General features: G+C 43.3%; 1 protein-coding gene across 8 annotated transcripts in view; it reads right to left on the bottom strand.

Annotated features, from left to right (window-relative positions):
- Positions 1-15,255, bottom strand: part of TGFBR3 (transforming growth factor beta receptor 3) — a 198,254-nt gene extending 182,999 nt beyond the window's left edge. For 2 of the 8 annotated variants that reach the window (XM_061183896.1, XM_061183900.1), the window contains exon 1: positions 14,871-15,253. The gene's annotated coding sequence lies outside the window, so the exon portion shown is untranslated. Of the gene's footprint in view, positions 1-1,817; positions 1,873-14,870 lie in introns of those variants that run through there. The other 6 variants (XM_061183899.1, XM_061183898.1, XM_061183904.1 and 3 more) reach the window with 6 other exon arrangements.
- Positions 15,256-16,254: the final 999 nt, after the last annotated feature.

The raw sequence follows: 16,254 nt of genomic DNA, 5'->3' as shown, positions 1-16,254 counted from the left end.
CTGCGGTCAGGATAAAGACCAAAACACTCTGCATGGTTGCTGGGTGTTGCCAACTTAGTCCCACATCATCTTCTGCCTCTTCCCCAGCCATGCTCGCCTTAATTCAGTTTTACAAAAGGGCCAAGCCCTTGCTTCCAGAAGCGATGTTCACATTTTGCAACTCAATGACCCTCCATGGCCCCCCTAATATGGTCAATTTCAAACATCTTCAAGGCCTCAGGTCTTTGTATAAGCATTACTTCTTTAAGGTGGCCTCCTCTGATTCTCTCGAAGTAGAACGTAGTGCAATTCAACCCTGTTGGTAAATCTCCATGTAATTATTTCCTTCCGGGTATGGTTTTCACACTCATCTGTTCACTCCAGAAAGAGGGATGACAGTCTCCCTGGCTCACTTGGCATATAGTAGGCATCCAATGAAGGTACCATATGGATCGCAAGTATAAAATACTATCTTGTACATTACAATGAGAAACAGTATGAAAAGATGGTGAATTATCAGAACATTTCTCAATAATAAATGATACGCCAACAAGTAAGAGTTGTATATAAGAAAGAACCTACACCTCAGGCAGCCTCAAAGGGACAAGAGAGGCAAGAATTGTGGCATCAACATGTGTTACAAGTTCAGACAAGTCACTTCATTTGGGGCTTTAATTGCTTCATCTCTAATATGAAGAGATTAAACAAGAAAATCTTTTATCCTCTACCTTACTTATGATTGCCGTTGTAAGGACTAACAACTAATCCTGAATCTCTCCCACAAAATGAAACTTCACACACACTTGTGGAAATTTGAAATGCATGATCATGTAATGGCTAGCAGGAATGACAACAAAACTAGAAAGTATTATCCCAAAAAAAATTCAACCTGACAGTGTAAGTGTAAATAAAATACTAATACTACATTAGCTATTTTTAACATACAACTTACAGAAACAAAAAATTTTTTAATGAATTATCTTACAAGCAATGCAAGCAACCACAAAACCTGAATTTTGTCAGATCTGCCCATTTCATCAAAACTGCCATTTTTATTCCACTCCTCCAACTCCACGAACTCTATTCGTTCCCCTCACCTCATTCCAAAAGCCACTTCTGAACAATCCCAGCCCACTGTAAACACTGTCTCCTTAACATCTTGTGTATGATTTGTTCCATGTTATCTTCTGCTCAGAGCCAAGTCAGAATGTTAGAAATAGATAACATGTACTCCAAGCCTTTAATTTTGCAGATTAGCAAACCAAGAATTAGAAAGGCTCGATGACTGGTCCACTGATACACAACTTGTAAGTAGCACAGCCAAGACTTATCCACAGGCTGCTTTGTAATTATTCTGTGGTAATTCCCGTGTTTCTACAACATTTGTCTTCCGATTAGAGGCTAACACCCTGCTTTCTTCTTCTGACCTCACAAAACATCTCAGTTAACATCTACTGAACACCTACACTGTTTTTCACAATTTCTCATTTCAACCTCTCAACAACCCAAGGAGACAGATGTCCTTAACTCCACTTCATAGTGAGAAAAGTAAGGCTTAAGATGCTAAACCACCCCCAAGGTCACCACCTAATAAATCCTGGCACCAGGATTTGAGCCCAGGTCTGTCTGATTCCACAGCCTATGCTCTTAACCACTACAAACAGGAGCTCCTCCACTATGGACACCAATCAGGCCCTGCACAGACATTCACTTTCTGATAGGGGCAGTCTGATTAGATCTGGCATAAGGGATAAGTTATTTTGTTTTGAAACCACGGCGGCAAGGCTCAATCAGCAGTTTTATTTTACTTCATTTATTCATTATTTATTAGCACCTACCATGTGCCAGGCACTGTTCAGGGAGCTGGGGACACAGCAGTGAACTAAACATGACACTGTTTTCCTGGAGTTTACCTTCTAATGAGAGACATTATATATTTATAATGTGTCAAATGATGGTAAATCCTGTGAAGGAAAAATAAAGCAGGTTAAAGAGAAAGAATGATGAGAGGAGAAATGTTATTTTAGATAGGGTGGTCAGGGAACGTGTAATATTGTGATTTATAAGAAATAGGTATTTGGTCTTCATCCTGTTTCTGGCACAAAGCTCTTAAAACCTTTGGAATTTCCTAAGTGACAAGAGAGATAAAGGTGTCTTTTGTTATGTTAATGAGGTCAGTTTTAGACCCCACCTAAAGATGGGGGGTGGCTGTCAGGAGAACTAACCACGTGATTAGAGGATCGGAAATTTTAGTCCCACCCCCTACCCCTATCCATCCTCGGGAGATTACCAGTGGCCAATAATTTGATCAATTGTGCCTATGTGAAGATGCTTCCATAAGAACCCAAAAGGACAAGGTCCAGAGAGCTTCTGGTTGGTGAACACAAGGAGGTGCTGGGAGAGTGGGGCACCTGAAGAGGGCATGGAAGCTCTGCGCCCCTTTCCCACATACTTTGCCCTTTGCATCTCTTTCATCTAGCTGTTCCTGACTTATATCCTTTTATAATAAAGTGGTGATCTAATAAGTAAAATCTTTCTCTGAGTTCTGTGAGCTGCTCTTAGCAAACTAATCAAATCCAAGTTGGGGTCATGGGAATCTCTGATTTATAGCCAGCCTGGTCAGAAGTACAGGTAACAATGTGGACCTGCGACTGGGACTGGTGTCTGAAGTCCAAGGAGGAGGTCCTGGGAACCTCCAATCTGCAGCCAGTGGGTCAAAATCCCAGGTAATAACCTGGGCTTTTGACTGGTGAATGAAGTGGACAGTGGTCTTTGAGTCCTTAACCTGTGGAAGATGATGCTATCTCTGGGTGGACAGTAGATAGTGTCAGAGCTGAGCTGAATTCTTAGACACGCTGCCAGTGTCTGAGAATTGCTTGCTGGTGTGGAGGGAACACACTCCCCCGAAGTGGGATCGGTGACCAGAACCCTTTTTAGAAGGACTCTCAGATGAGGTGACATTTGAGCACAGAGATCAGAGGCAGAGCTATGCATATCTGAAGGAAAAGCATCCGAGGCAGTGGGGATAGCAAGTGCAAAGGCCCTGCACTGACAGCATGCTTGGTGTGTTCTGGGAGCAGACTACAGTATAGTATAGTGGAAAGGGGGGGGGACCCAGCCTACCTGGGTTCAAACCTCTGTCCTGCCTCTTTCCAGTGGTGTAACTGTGGGCAACTCAATAAACACCTCCATGCCTCGTCTATAAAGTAGAGATAATGATTCTATTTCCCTAATGGGGTTGTTATGAGAAGTAAGTAAGTTAATAACATATAAAGCACTTAATACCTCATATGTTCTTAGGGTTCAGGAAATGGTAGCTTTGATTTTTAACTAGGTCATTGACAACAACTCCATTCAAGACAATTTACTTTCAATTTGATGGTTTTGAATCCCAGGGTTAAATTATGCTGCAGCTTTGTACATGGCCAATAACATCCTACTAAGCCTTTGACTTCCTTGGCTGGGCTTCCTGTCCTGACGAGGAGGGCTCTGTAGGAACCATACTGATGTTATCACAAAAAGAGAGGGGGGCTAATGCCTCTACCATCACCGTTACACTAACATAAATGAGCTCTACACCCAACCCAACCCCCATCCACAAGAACTGGATGCTTCTTCAGAAGTATAATTTACCACCCCTTGGATTTAAGTCATTGGTTTCAAAGGACCAGATCCCCACCAGCACCACTGAGAGAAGCAAGTGGTAGTTTCTTTTTTTTTTCTTTTTGGCCGCACCTCAAGGCATGTGGAACTTCCCCAACCAGGGATGGAACCCGCGCCCCCTGCAGTGGGAGCGCGGAGGTCTTAGCCACTGGACCGCCAGGGAAGTCCACAAGTGGTAATTTCAACTGCTGTCTTGAAAAGGGTTAAAACCTCTCTGCAAAATTAAGACAGTAATTTAATTTTTAAAAAATCCTTTCTCCAATGTCCTTTTTGTCTAAACTAAACATTTCTTTTCAAAGAAATAAGAACATCAAAGCAAAACTTAAGAGTCTGGCCTGGCAGTCTCCAGACTGTTCCTTAGAGCACAGCCCCAAAGCAACTCTAGAAGGTCCGGTGAGCAGCCCTGTAGATGGGCCCAGAGCCAAGGGAAGATGTCAGGGCCACAAGGAAATTCTGCTCCTCTGCCCCATACCCTCTCCCCCAGCTCTTTTCTTTAATGCTGTGTTTACTTTTCATCTTTGCAGTCCGATGGGTTAAAGGGCAAACCACAGGCAGAGAGAAACCACAGCAAGCCCTAGCCTTTTAGAGGTAAAATGGGAGTCTTCCCAAACCACTTTTAAGGCTGAGGAGAACCCACGGTTGCTGCTTCAAGTCAGACAATTAAAGATCAAGTCAGACAATTAAAGAGATCAGTGTTCTAGTCTGACAGGTCTAGAATGAGGCTTTTTAAAAATCAGATTCTCCTTCTAGACATATCTGATGGTTTTCCCTTTTTAATGCCATAAATGTACATTTAACTGGATTTATAAGAAATCCACAAATCTTGCTTCCTCTCATTTATTTATTCATCCAACAAATATTTATCTAGTGCCTGCTCAGTCAGTGCAGGACTCTTCTAGGTGTGAGGATTCAACAGGGAATAAAACATATAAAAATCCTTGCCCTTGTGGAGCTTACATTCTAGTCAGGGGAGACCAACTATTTACAAGATATATAATTATACATGACGTAGAGATAAATGCTAAGAAAACAAATAAAGCAGAGAAGAGAGAAAGGAAGTATTTGGGAGTCTGTTTTTTTTGTTTTTTTGTTTCGAGTAAGGACCTACAAGAAATGAGCTCTGTAGAAAACCATAATTCAAAAAGACACATGCACCCCAATGTTCATTGCAGCACTATTTACAATAGCCAGGTCATGGAAGCAACCTACATGCCCATCGACAGACGAATGGATAAAGAAGATGTGGTACATACATACAATGGAATATTACTCAGCTATAAAAAGGAATGAAATTGGGTCATTTCTAGAAATGTGGATGGATCTAGAGACTATCATACAGAGTGAAGTAAGTCAGAAAGAGAAAAACAAATATCGTAGATTAACGCATATATGTGGAACCTAGAAAAATGGTACAGATGAACCGGTGTGCAGGACAGAAATTGAGACACAGATGTAGAGAACAAACGTATGGACACCAAGGGGGAAAGTGGCAGGGGAGGTGGTGGTGGTGTGATGAATTGGGAGATTGGGATTGACATGTATACACTGATGTGTATAAAATGGATGACTAATAAGAACCTGCTGTATAAAAAAATAAATAAAATTAAATTCAAAAAAAAAGAAAAGAGCTCTGTAGATATTTGGGAGAAAAACAGTCCAAGCAAAGAAAACAGCACATGCAAAGGCCCTGAGACAGTGTGTCTAGTATGAGGAAGGTAAAGCAGGTCAAGCAGCTGGAGCAGAGTAAACAAGCCAGAAAGCAGAAGAGTGAGGTCAAAGAGGTAACAGGCAAGGGAGTCACCGGCTGGTTGTATAGGGCTTTATGGATCATTATAAGGATTTGGGTTTTTACTCTGAGAAAGACAGGAACAAGAGAGTGTTTTAATCAGAGGAATAACAGCATCTGACTTAGGTTTTATCAGGGCCATTCTGGCTACTGGGTGGAGAATACTGCAGAGGGGCAGAGGGAAGCACTACCCCCAGCTGTACAGTCTTGGGCAGACCACCTAAACTCTCTGTACCTGGTTATCCTCCTCTTTAGAGGGACCTGAAAATTCTCTTCAGAAATAATTCTCATTTCTAAGCCCCAATCTAATGCTAAACTCTATGATTCTGAGCTGATTATTTCCTTTGTCTTTTCTACAAAAAGTTGTAATTTATATCAGCTGTAAACTTGATCTTTCCCCCAAGCTTTAACAGAAATGGAACCAAGTTGAAGAATTCAATTTGATAACATGTATGTCATGCCCATGCCACACACCTAGGATACAAAGATAGTAAGACTCAATCCTGCTCTAGAAGTCTACAATCTGGCAGAAGAAGAAAGTAAGTTCTCACGAGGCAGCAGGAGAAACGCTGCAAGAGAAACACAGGGAGGAAACAACCAACCACCTGCCAGGAAGAGCCATGTGAAGCTTCACCAGAAAAGCTGACCATGGAGATAGCCTGGATGAGTAAGCAGGGGGCCACAAGGAAGGAGGGAAAGGAGGGGATGCTAGAGAAGAGACCAATACTGAAGAAACAGGGCATGAGAGCACAGAGCGTGCTCTGGAAACCATAAGGAGTCTGGTATGAACACAGTGAGGTTCGCAGAAAAAGTGAAGGAATGATGGCTGAAAAAGTGGGCTGAGCTACATTGTAAATAACCAGACATCCCATGCCAAGGATAATGGAACAGCAGACACTTTTAAAACGTAAGAAAACACAGATCTGTATTTTTGAAGGTACCAATCATGATGGATGAACAATTTGAGATAGAGATGCTGAAGCCTGGAAAACCAACTGGAATACGTCTGCAGTAGTCCAGGTGAGATGATGATTTGGAAATGGAGAAGAAAATGTCAATTGCAGGGTTTGACCTACAGGCCTATTTTGCCAATTCCTACTCTAGAGCTAAGATTGGTGTTTACATGTTAAAATGATGGAGAAAAGTCAAAGGAATAATAATACGTCATGATAAGTTGAAAATTATATGAAATTCTAATTTCTGTGTCCATAAATAAAGTTTCCTGGAACTCGGGGGAAAAAAAGAAAATGCCAGTTGAGATCTGCTAAAGGTAAGACACCATGGGATTTGCGGGATTCAGCTGGGGGAAGTAAGCGAAAGGAAACTGAGTATGCCTGAGGCTCCTAGCTTGATAACTGGTGCCACTTACTGACATGGGAAATAAAGGAGTTGAGACTGGGGACCACAGAGAAATTGTATGTCGGATTTGGGACTTAGTTCTAACAGTAAAACCTACAGAATAGCCAGGTAGCTGCTGGAAATAGGGTATGGCGTATAAAACTGGGAGTTACTGGCATAGACGTGGCCACTGAGGCATGGAAACATGAGCCACTGAAAAACCGAGGAGAGGAGGGAAAGGGCAGATGCAAGCTGGAGAACGCCGACCCGCACGGAGCCAGCACTGAGAAGGAAAACTGAAGACAGATCGGGCAGGAAATGGGGAAAACCAGGACAAGTAGTTCCCGGAAACCAAGGTAATAAAACGTGGTGGGCGGGGGGGGGGGGGGGGGAGCGGGGGGGGGGCGGAGAGTAAAGCAGCAAATGCACCAAGGAGAGGACAATGAAGATGCTGACTGAAAACAAGCACGGAATTTTGCACTTCGCACCTTTTCTGGCGCCCGCCCATCATGGGTCACGGTGCAGTGGGCGTGGGAGCCCGCCTGCCGCAGGCCGAGTTGTTAACCCGATGTGAGAAGAAAAGAGCCAATAGCTGCACACCACTGGCCCCGACGGACTACGTTGTTATCAAAGATTCTGTACCATCAGGAAAGTTTTATTCAGCACTCTGGAGGTGTAAGGTGTGAGAAACAGGAACTAGGATCTGTTGGTGGTGATCTTCTGGCGGTAGAAAGGAGATTTCTTAGTTAACACCTGGGTCTCATGGGACCACTAATCCTGAAACTAGCAGCAGGCTTTATTTAAGAAAGGCTAGTGCTTCCGACAAGTGCTGAGGACAATATCTTCACCCACACATCATCCAACTCCCAGTTAGGCTTCTCACCTCTGATTCTTCTCACACTAGCATCGCTAGTCTTTCTCCCCGAGCAGAGTAATGCTAATCCACAGGGACTACATCTCCGTTCGAAGCATAGTATAAAGTATTAAAAAAAACCATAGCATCAACTACCTGGTATGATGCTGGAAGCCCATAACCGGGCACCATTCAGACAGGAAAAGGCTTTACCAGTATTACCAGCTGGGTCCCAAAACACTGAGACCAAGCCCCTCAGGCTCAGCAGAAGCTGCCTAACTGCTCTTCTGTTTGCTCTCTGAGAAACAAAAAGGAGCTGAAGGAGGAAGAGTCTTTAATCCTAAAAGTATTCTTAATTTCCAATATAGAATGCTTGAAAAACATTTGAAAACCAACAGAATAACTAGCAGATTTTTTTAAAATGTGCATCTATGGTCCTTTCTCCTTTACCCTCTGAAAAAAAGCAACCCAACCCCCAAATGATCATTTTTCTTGGCCTAATTTCCCTATTTTTGTGATTTATAATTGGAAACAGGCTGTTTTTTCCTGGCTTCAGAGAACAGGATCTTCAGAGTTAAAAGAGTTGCCAACTACAGAACCTCAACCTTAGCAAAATTTCTTTTGCAAATCTATTACCTGTATAACTACTTGAAATATATATTAATTCCAAAGAAAACATTTAAATGCTTATTATTATGCAAAAGTGATTTTTCTCCTAATAAATTAGACACTCCCCTCTCTCTCCTAGCCTCCCTACTCAGTTAAGCTAAGTGGGACCCTGCTGTGTGTTCAGTTATCTCCCATTTGAACATTACCAAAGCCTCACCCAACAACGTATCCATATATGATACTTTCTGGAAGTGTTTTTTTTTTTTTTTTGGTTTTTTTGTTTGTTTGTTTTTATTTAGTAGAACTGCCTCTACATGAAACCTCCCTGTTTGCCCACACACTGAATGAAATTAAAACCTTGAATATCATAGAGAGCAGCCACTCTAATAATGAAATAAAGACGCCTAAAACTGAAAAAGGCATAAGTACCAAAAAAAAAAAAAAAATGAAATGTATCAAGTAGGTCATCCTTCCCCTGGCTCCTGTGTCAAAAACATGATGCATCCAATGGCTGCACAGCATTGTAATGGGTAAGTATGATGGACTCAAAACAAAAAGGCAGGTGCTACGTATTTTTTCGTGATTCACATGGTATATTATGAATACACAACAAGTAACTATCTCTATAAAGACACAAAAATAAGAAAACTAAGAGGAATGTCTGCTCAGAAAGGCTTTGACAAAAAGAGATAGACCAGCAATAGTAAACATGCCCATTTAGAAGATCAGAAACTTCTCCCACACACATAGGGAAGACCTTACACTGCAGTGATGCAAAATGTATGTAATGAGTCAATGGTGCTTTCCCTCGAAGTTGAATTTCATGTGCCAGCCAACTGCACAAAGTAGAATATAACAAAATGAGACGTTTATTCTTTATGGACACTTAGAAGGAGAGTTTTGTGTTTGAGTATGTTTTGTTTTAAAGAAAAAAAAAAAAACAGAAAAGAGATAACTCAAAACAACACAGGGAGTATCACACAAAAGTACTTAGGGTACCACATGAACACAGGGTTTTGAGACTGGAATCTAAGTATTTCACCCCAAATAACCTTCCAAGTATTAAAAAAAAAGCAACATTCTGCTCCAGCCATCATCATGCAGTTAATTATGAAATGAAATTTGCAAATAGTCACCAGTGTATTTTTCCATCCAATGACCAATTTCATATGTCAAAACACATAAATTACTAAAAATGCTAACTGAATTATACTCCCAAAAGGGAATCTTTTCACACACCAAATGAAATTAAGTATTCATCAACTTTCCATTAATAAAATAGTATAATAAGAATTTTAAAAAATAACTCCAAAGTTCTGCTAGACCCTCCACCTGGTCCGCTTGGTGTTCTTACCCATCACTGGTGGTTAGTCATCATGCCTGTAAACTCCAGAGCTTCTCCCAGGACAATCTGATCACAGGAAAACTCAAGGACTAGGATCTGTAAAGACTATTTTCCAAAGATCATTTTTTTTCAGGGACTAATCAACTTAAATGTGTTTTTACAAATGGTCCATCTGCAAATTCAAACAAAAACCTGACCTTCAGCATGTACCAGAAAAATGAATTATGTGCTTGGAAGGACATAACAAACAGCACCCAATTCTTCCTTCTTCTGCAAACAGCACCGAATTCTGAAGTCCCCTTTCTCCCAGAGCCCAGTGTCCTAGAGGTAGGGAAAGTATATGCTTCTGGATTACCATCCTTTTCCTTAAAGTGAAGACAGAGCTAACACTTCAGACTTGATTCTAAATGATTACTGTGGCAACAATTTAACATTAAATCCTAAAAATGAACTTTTATATCACTCTGAGTCCTCTTCCCAGACTTGAAGCTTTCAGCATTAAAGGAATTACCAGCACTAACAACAGACTCTAATCTTTTTTTCCTATAATTATCTTAAACAGGAGATATCAGGATAGCCTAAGGGCGTGCTTCTGGAGCCCATGTTTCAGACCTTCAGGGATAATCTCAATTTTAAATATGGTCTCCATCCCTCATACCCCTACTTGTCAGCCTATTAAGTCTTGCTGTTTGGCCTGGAAAACTGAAGAATAAAACAAGTAAAATAAGGTCCAAATAAGAGGGGCCTCAACGCAGAAATTTTATGAATGTTGCTTCAAACATTAAATACTGCACACATCTTGGTTGAGAAATAAAAATTTCTCCCTAAGAGAAGGAAGAATGCTCAGAAATCTGTGCTAAATCTTAAAACTTTGCAGAGAAAATAAATCTCAATGTCAGTTAACAAACAAATGTGCTATTTCAAAAGATATAAAAGAAATCTAGAAGTGGACAGAGCCCAGGAAATGGACCCAAATCCTTTTTTGTAAGGCACTTCCAAGCTGTGTTGATTTATTTCTGCTTTACTAGAAACCAAACAAATTAGCAAAAGCTTGTGTTTTATGAAATGCTACAAAAAGACAATGCTATCATTCCAAGTGTTACTCTGAAGATGTGGAACCAGAGAAATTACTGCCATGAATCTTGGTGCAGTAATTTTCTTCCAAAGCCACAAATGCCTTAGATTCACTCTTTTATATTCCAAACTATCCATGTTCCTAAAGGCAATATAAGATTGCTTTTAAGTTAAAGACCCTTAAACACATTATCTAACTTGAGTCATGCAAAGTTCAAAAAGTAGTTAACATTTTTTAAGTTTCAAAATTTCAAAAGAAGTTGAAAAACATAAGAAAAACACTCCAGTGGACAGACTGAAACAGTGATAAAATCATTTTCAAAATAACTGTTGAGTAAAAAAAAAAAGAAAAACACGAAGACTGTCCTCATTAACTAATGAGCCTGACGATTATAATTAGTTTTTGTCCAATAGCAATGAAAGAAGAAAAAAAATACATTTTCAAAATGGATTATCAAGAACAGGGGTAATTTTAAATGACCACAGAGCAAATTCATCCAGGAAAAATATTACAGCAATGTTAACAGTTAGTAGTCATCCTCTAAATTTTAACGGTTCTGTCTGTTAAGCTTAAGATGTAAAGTCAGGAATTTCCACAAATTTATGATCCCAAGAAATTGGTCATCACTTAGGTACTAAAGAAGTCAGCAAAGATCACCTTCTTAGTACTCAAAGGACATTTGAGTTCCCTAGGCACTTAGGCCCAGAGCAGGCCCTCAGAAAAGCAAGAGTCACCTGACTTTTACAAGATACAATCAAGTTTGCATGCAAAAAAGAAAGATTAATTCCTTTGAGTCTTCAAAAGAATGGGACAGTAGTTCTCTTTAAGCAAAAAATTTTGAATGTGTATAGGCTTTCCTAAGCCCTAGGAAGCCTTAAGGTCTCCTGCTATCAGAGGACTGAAAGAGGATGGTTAATTTGCCAAACTCCAACACCAGGAACCTTAAGCCTATTAGGGAGTTGGGGCCTGATAAATGTTTGCTGAATAAGTAAACTAGATGAGACCCTGGAAGACTAAATTAGACTCTAAGCAAAATGCTACTCTGAAGTGTAACTGCAATGCTGAGATTTAGAAAAAAAGAACTAAATTTGAAAGGTATTTTAAAATAAGGTCCACGTGCTTCCCTGGTGGCACAATGGTTAGCAATCCGCCTGCCAGTGCAGGGGACATGGGTTCGAGCCCTGGTCTGGGAGGATCCCACATGCTGCGGAGCAACTAAGCCCATGCGCCACAACCACTGAGGCTGCGCTCTAGAGCCCGTGCTCCTCAACAGGAGAAGCCACCGCAGTGAGAAGCCCGTGCACCGCAACAAAGACCCAACGCAGCCAAAAATAAATAAATAAATAAGTAAGTAAGTAAATAAAAGAGAACGAATTATAAAAAATAAAATAAAATAGGATCCACCTGACCCCTAACTTGGTAAATAAAGTTAAGTCCCTACTACCTGATACTCAAGAAACAAGAAAGGAAACTGGCCTACAAAATTCAGACAAAGATTGAAAACCTTTTTTAAAAGTCAGTTTAACTGTTTTTGCAAGCATGCTAATTCCTAAATATGGTTTATATATTTATCTATAGACACACTGCATCTATACTAAACAAATATGATACTTCTGAACTATTGCCATACTAAAATACAAGCGTCTGAAAAATGCACTGAAATAGAAATGCTGTTACTCAGCATAACAATCCCTTATTGTCTTGCACTCAGATGTTAATGAAAAATGATAATGACAGGATTGTGAGTACTCCAACCTCCCTGAGAACAAAATTCACTATATCCAGTTTTCTACAAAAGACAAATGAGCATCATTACAAAAGGATTCACAATGGATCTCTCCAGACTCCCAGTTCTCCTAGATAATCTGAAATATCATTCAAAGTACACAAAATTATTTTACATATGCCTCTTAAGGAAAACAAATGGCAATAAACTGTGTGTGTACTTAATATCTATCCGGACACCAGAGAGTTCTTGACATATATCCAACATATAGGCCCTGTTCTCAAAGTCATTCTTAACAGTAATCAGTTGAAATTAAACCCAGTTCTCCATAGTCAACTCAGAAGGCAACTTGGTTATTTTGCTAAATAAAGCCACAACATTGTCCATTCCTGAAAAGTATGTTTAATACTCTAAAAACTGGTTTAGGTGCCTAATGGACATCAATACATAGTGTGTTATGCTCCCCCTATTGGTTAATATTCAACATAACAATGAATTCCCCAGGGGCTGCCTTTGAAGTGCTGGGGTTCAAAAGTAAGTTGGTGATTTTTATGTTTAAAAACATGAGCTGGATCAACAGTTGTTAAGCAAGCTGCCATGTAATGGTCAGATTCCATCAAAACAGGAAAAATTAAAGTTGACAAATGACAAAGACAAACTGAAGAGCTGAAAACATGCTGAAGCCTTGAAACACTAAACAATGCAGAATTAAAGCCAAAAGCAGAGAACATCAAGAAACAGAGCAACATCCTTTAGCTGACACAATGGCATGAAATCAATTTCATTTTAATAGCCCTTAAGGGGGTAAGAATTATTTCCCTGCCTCCTGTGCCAACCCCAAGCTGTTTCCTAAAGAAGCCAAGTAACACTGACCAACGATGTCCGGAGAATTAATAAAAGAAATGAAGATTAAAGATCCGAATTAATTAATACAAATCAGAGTTCTATGTATAATTACTTGGAGTCAGTTTCAGAGGAGTTGTAATTTGGCGCCCCTCTGGGCAGATCACCTAAATTGATCACAGATACCTGATTTGCGTTTCAAGAGATTTGCGTTCAACTCAAATGGGAAGCTGAAGGATGGGAGAAGTCGCCTGGACTCACTGCACACAAATCTGACTGCACTTGCTGCTCTCTGCTGAGTGACTAAGCTAGCCCTGGAGTCAGACAGAACTAACAGTTGTGTAACAGCTTGGGCAAGTAACTAACCTCTAGTGTCTTACCTGTAAAATAGGGCTATTAATAGTGTTTTTTCCAGAGGGTTGGTGTAACGATTAAGTGCCCGTATTAGGAGAGTTGTCTGGCACAGAGTTTGAGCCCAATAAACGTGAGCTATTATTATTACCGGAAATTAATAGCTAATTTCACACTGAAGTACCTGTTTGCAATCTAAAGTACCATTTCAGAAAAATTAAAAGGTCTTGACATGTGCTTTGCTACTTGCAGAGACTTCTCTCCTCCCAAACCGCTCGCTTACTTCTCTTGGAAGGGATGCGGAGTTCAGAAAAAGCCTGGTGCCCTATCTCAGTCTGTCATTCCTACCATCCCGTACCCTCCCTGCTCTTCTCGTCCCCACTGGGCTCAGGACAAGCACCGCTAATAGCCATGCAGCGCTTGCTTGGCGCCGGGCACTGCTCTAGTACTTTGTATATTTTAAATCATTCAATCCTCTCAGTAACCTTATGAGGCCAATACTGTTATTATTCCCATTTCACAGCTAAGAGAAATTCCCATTTCTCTCAGCTCTTTTTGTAGGCACAGTAAGTTCTACTCTGTCAAGGTAATTCAAGCTTGACAAGCCGGTTCCCTACACTAAATGATTCTGGAAAGTGGGGCAAACGCCCTAATAAGAACAAGACTGCAAGAAGATTCTCCTAGCAACAGTCCAAGTTTCCAGCGTATTCTAACCAAATAAACTGGCTAAGGTGGCTAGTAAGTTAACGCGGGAAGGAGGATTCTCTGCGGGGCTCCGAGCTGCAGCGCTCGGCGCCTCCAGCACAGCACCCCGAGGGCGCGGCCCGCAGGGAGCGTAGCTCACGTCGGTGCTCGAGTCCCGGGGCCGCAGCCTCTGCAACGGCAACTGCGTGCAAACCCACAACAAATCTCTCCCACCGACGCTGTCACGAGCGCAGTGGGAAGTGGCCAGCGCGCCCCGCGGAGGTCAGAAGAAACCGCGGAAAGGAAGAGTGAGGGCAGGCGCGGAGTAGATGTCTTCGCCAGCACAGTGCAGCGCCCCGAGCGCTGCCCACCCCGGGACGACCGCTGCCCACGCACCTCGGAGTGTAAACACTAACAGACCAACACCGCCCCCACAAGCCCGGGGGTCCGGGCGGCCGGAGCGACCCCCAGCCGGGAAACAGGCGCGGACCCCCTCGCAACGCCGACAGGCACCGCGCAGCCTGCAGAGCCCTCGGCCGGAACGGGTGCTGGGCTAGCGGTGCGGCCAAGGGCGTCCCGGCGCCGGCTGCAGTGCCGCGGGGCCGAGCCGGCGCGTACCTTGGAGGCGATGTGTCAAGCGGAGATCCACCCGCCACAAGCTGGAGGAAAGCAGAGCGAAGTTTCCCCGCCCCGCGCCCGGCGGCGGCGAGCTCCGGCAGCTGCTGCGCCGCGGCGCAACTACGCCATCCGGACCCGCCGGGGACTTTCTCCTCCTGCAGGGAGCTCAGGGAATCGCGCAGGGAAAGTGGCCGGGCACGAGAGCCGCCGACTTCCCTCCCTCACTCACTGGGAAGAGGAAAGCGCCGCTCGGCGTCCCCGAAACCCTCGGTTACCCCCATCGGGCCGACCCAGCTCACTCGCTCCCCCTCACACGCGCGGGCGGGGACGGGCAGGACGCCACAGCAATCAGCGTGCGGGGGGAAGGGCGCTCCTCCTTCGCCGTCCCCGCCGGAGCTCCGGGCCGCCGAGAAACTCCTCCTCCCGCCGCCCGCCTCCTCTCTCTCTCCTCCCCCTTTTCCTCTCAGGCTGACGGATGAATCCCGAGCGCTGCCACAGCCTGCCTTTCCGTTCGGACCGCGGAGGGAGGGAGAGGAGAGGAGTACCGGGAACTGCGGGGCTGCTGTGCGCCCGGGCTGGGGCGTCGGGTGGGGGTCCCAGCCGTCGGGGAAGAGCCGGATTGGGGCGGGGGGCGGGGGCGGGGGCGGGGGCGGGTGGAACGTGGGCGCGAGCTGCAGGGATTCCCTCCCTTAAACTAGGTCCTTCCCACTTTTCAGGGCACTCTGGAAGAGTTGGGTTATTTGGTTTCCTCCGTCTTGATCTAAAAATTCTAAAACCTCCAGTAATCTGATCACGCCCTCTTGCCCACTCGCTAGCAAAAGTCCCCACGCACACATTCATTCTGCCCCTGGTTGTTTTCCCACCTCCAATGCTGTTTGCTCTCTCAAGATGCGCTCTGATGGTTGGTCTTGCCTCCTCCTCTTTAACAGCTGAGAGTGCTTTACCCAGCCATTCCCCCACCCCCCCCACCCCCGCTCGCTAAATAAATGAATACAAATAAAGGAGTCAGGTCAGCGATACTGGCATTACCCTAAGGTTGGCGCGATATAAGCGAAGGTGTTGGCGGCGTGCAACTCCCTGCATACATGCGCGGATGAACCGGTCGCTGCATGAGTTGACAAATGCTGTCATCAGCACGCCACTTTGATTCTCCTTTTTTACACCCGGTTTGTCTATTAAAAGATATGCTTAAATCAAAGGACACTGTTTTACCAAGAGGCTGGGGAAATGACTCTGGGCTGACAGGTTTCAGAGACCAGACTTCCAGTCCTGACTCTGCCCTTCGACTAGCTGTGGAACCTTGGACGATAGGCTTAAACTCTCCAAGTCTGTTTTCTCCTCTGTAAAATCAGGAACTTGGCCTAGGAGACCTCTTCCAGTCCTA

Source organism: Eubalaena glacialis, chromosome 3 (assembly GCF_028564815.1).
Source record: "Eubalaena glacialis isolate mEubGla1 chromosome 3, mEubGla1.1.hap2.+ XY, whole genome shotgun sequence".
Classification (NCBI taxonomy): Eukaryota; Metazoa; Chordata; class Mammalia; order Artiodactyla; family Balaenidae; genus Eubalaena; species Eubalaena glacialis.
Note: the sequence above shows the minus strand (reverse complement) of the source record. Positions and strands in the feature narration are given on the sequence as shown.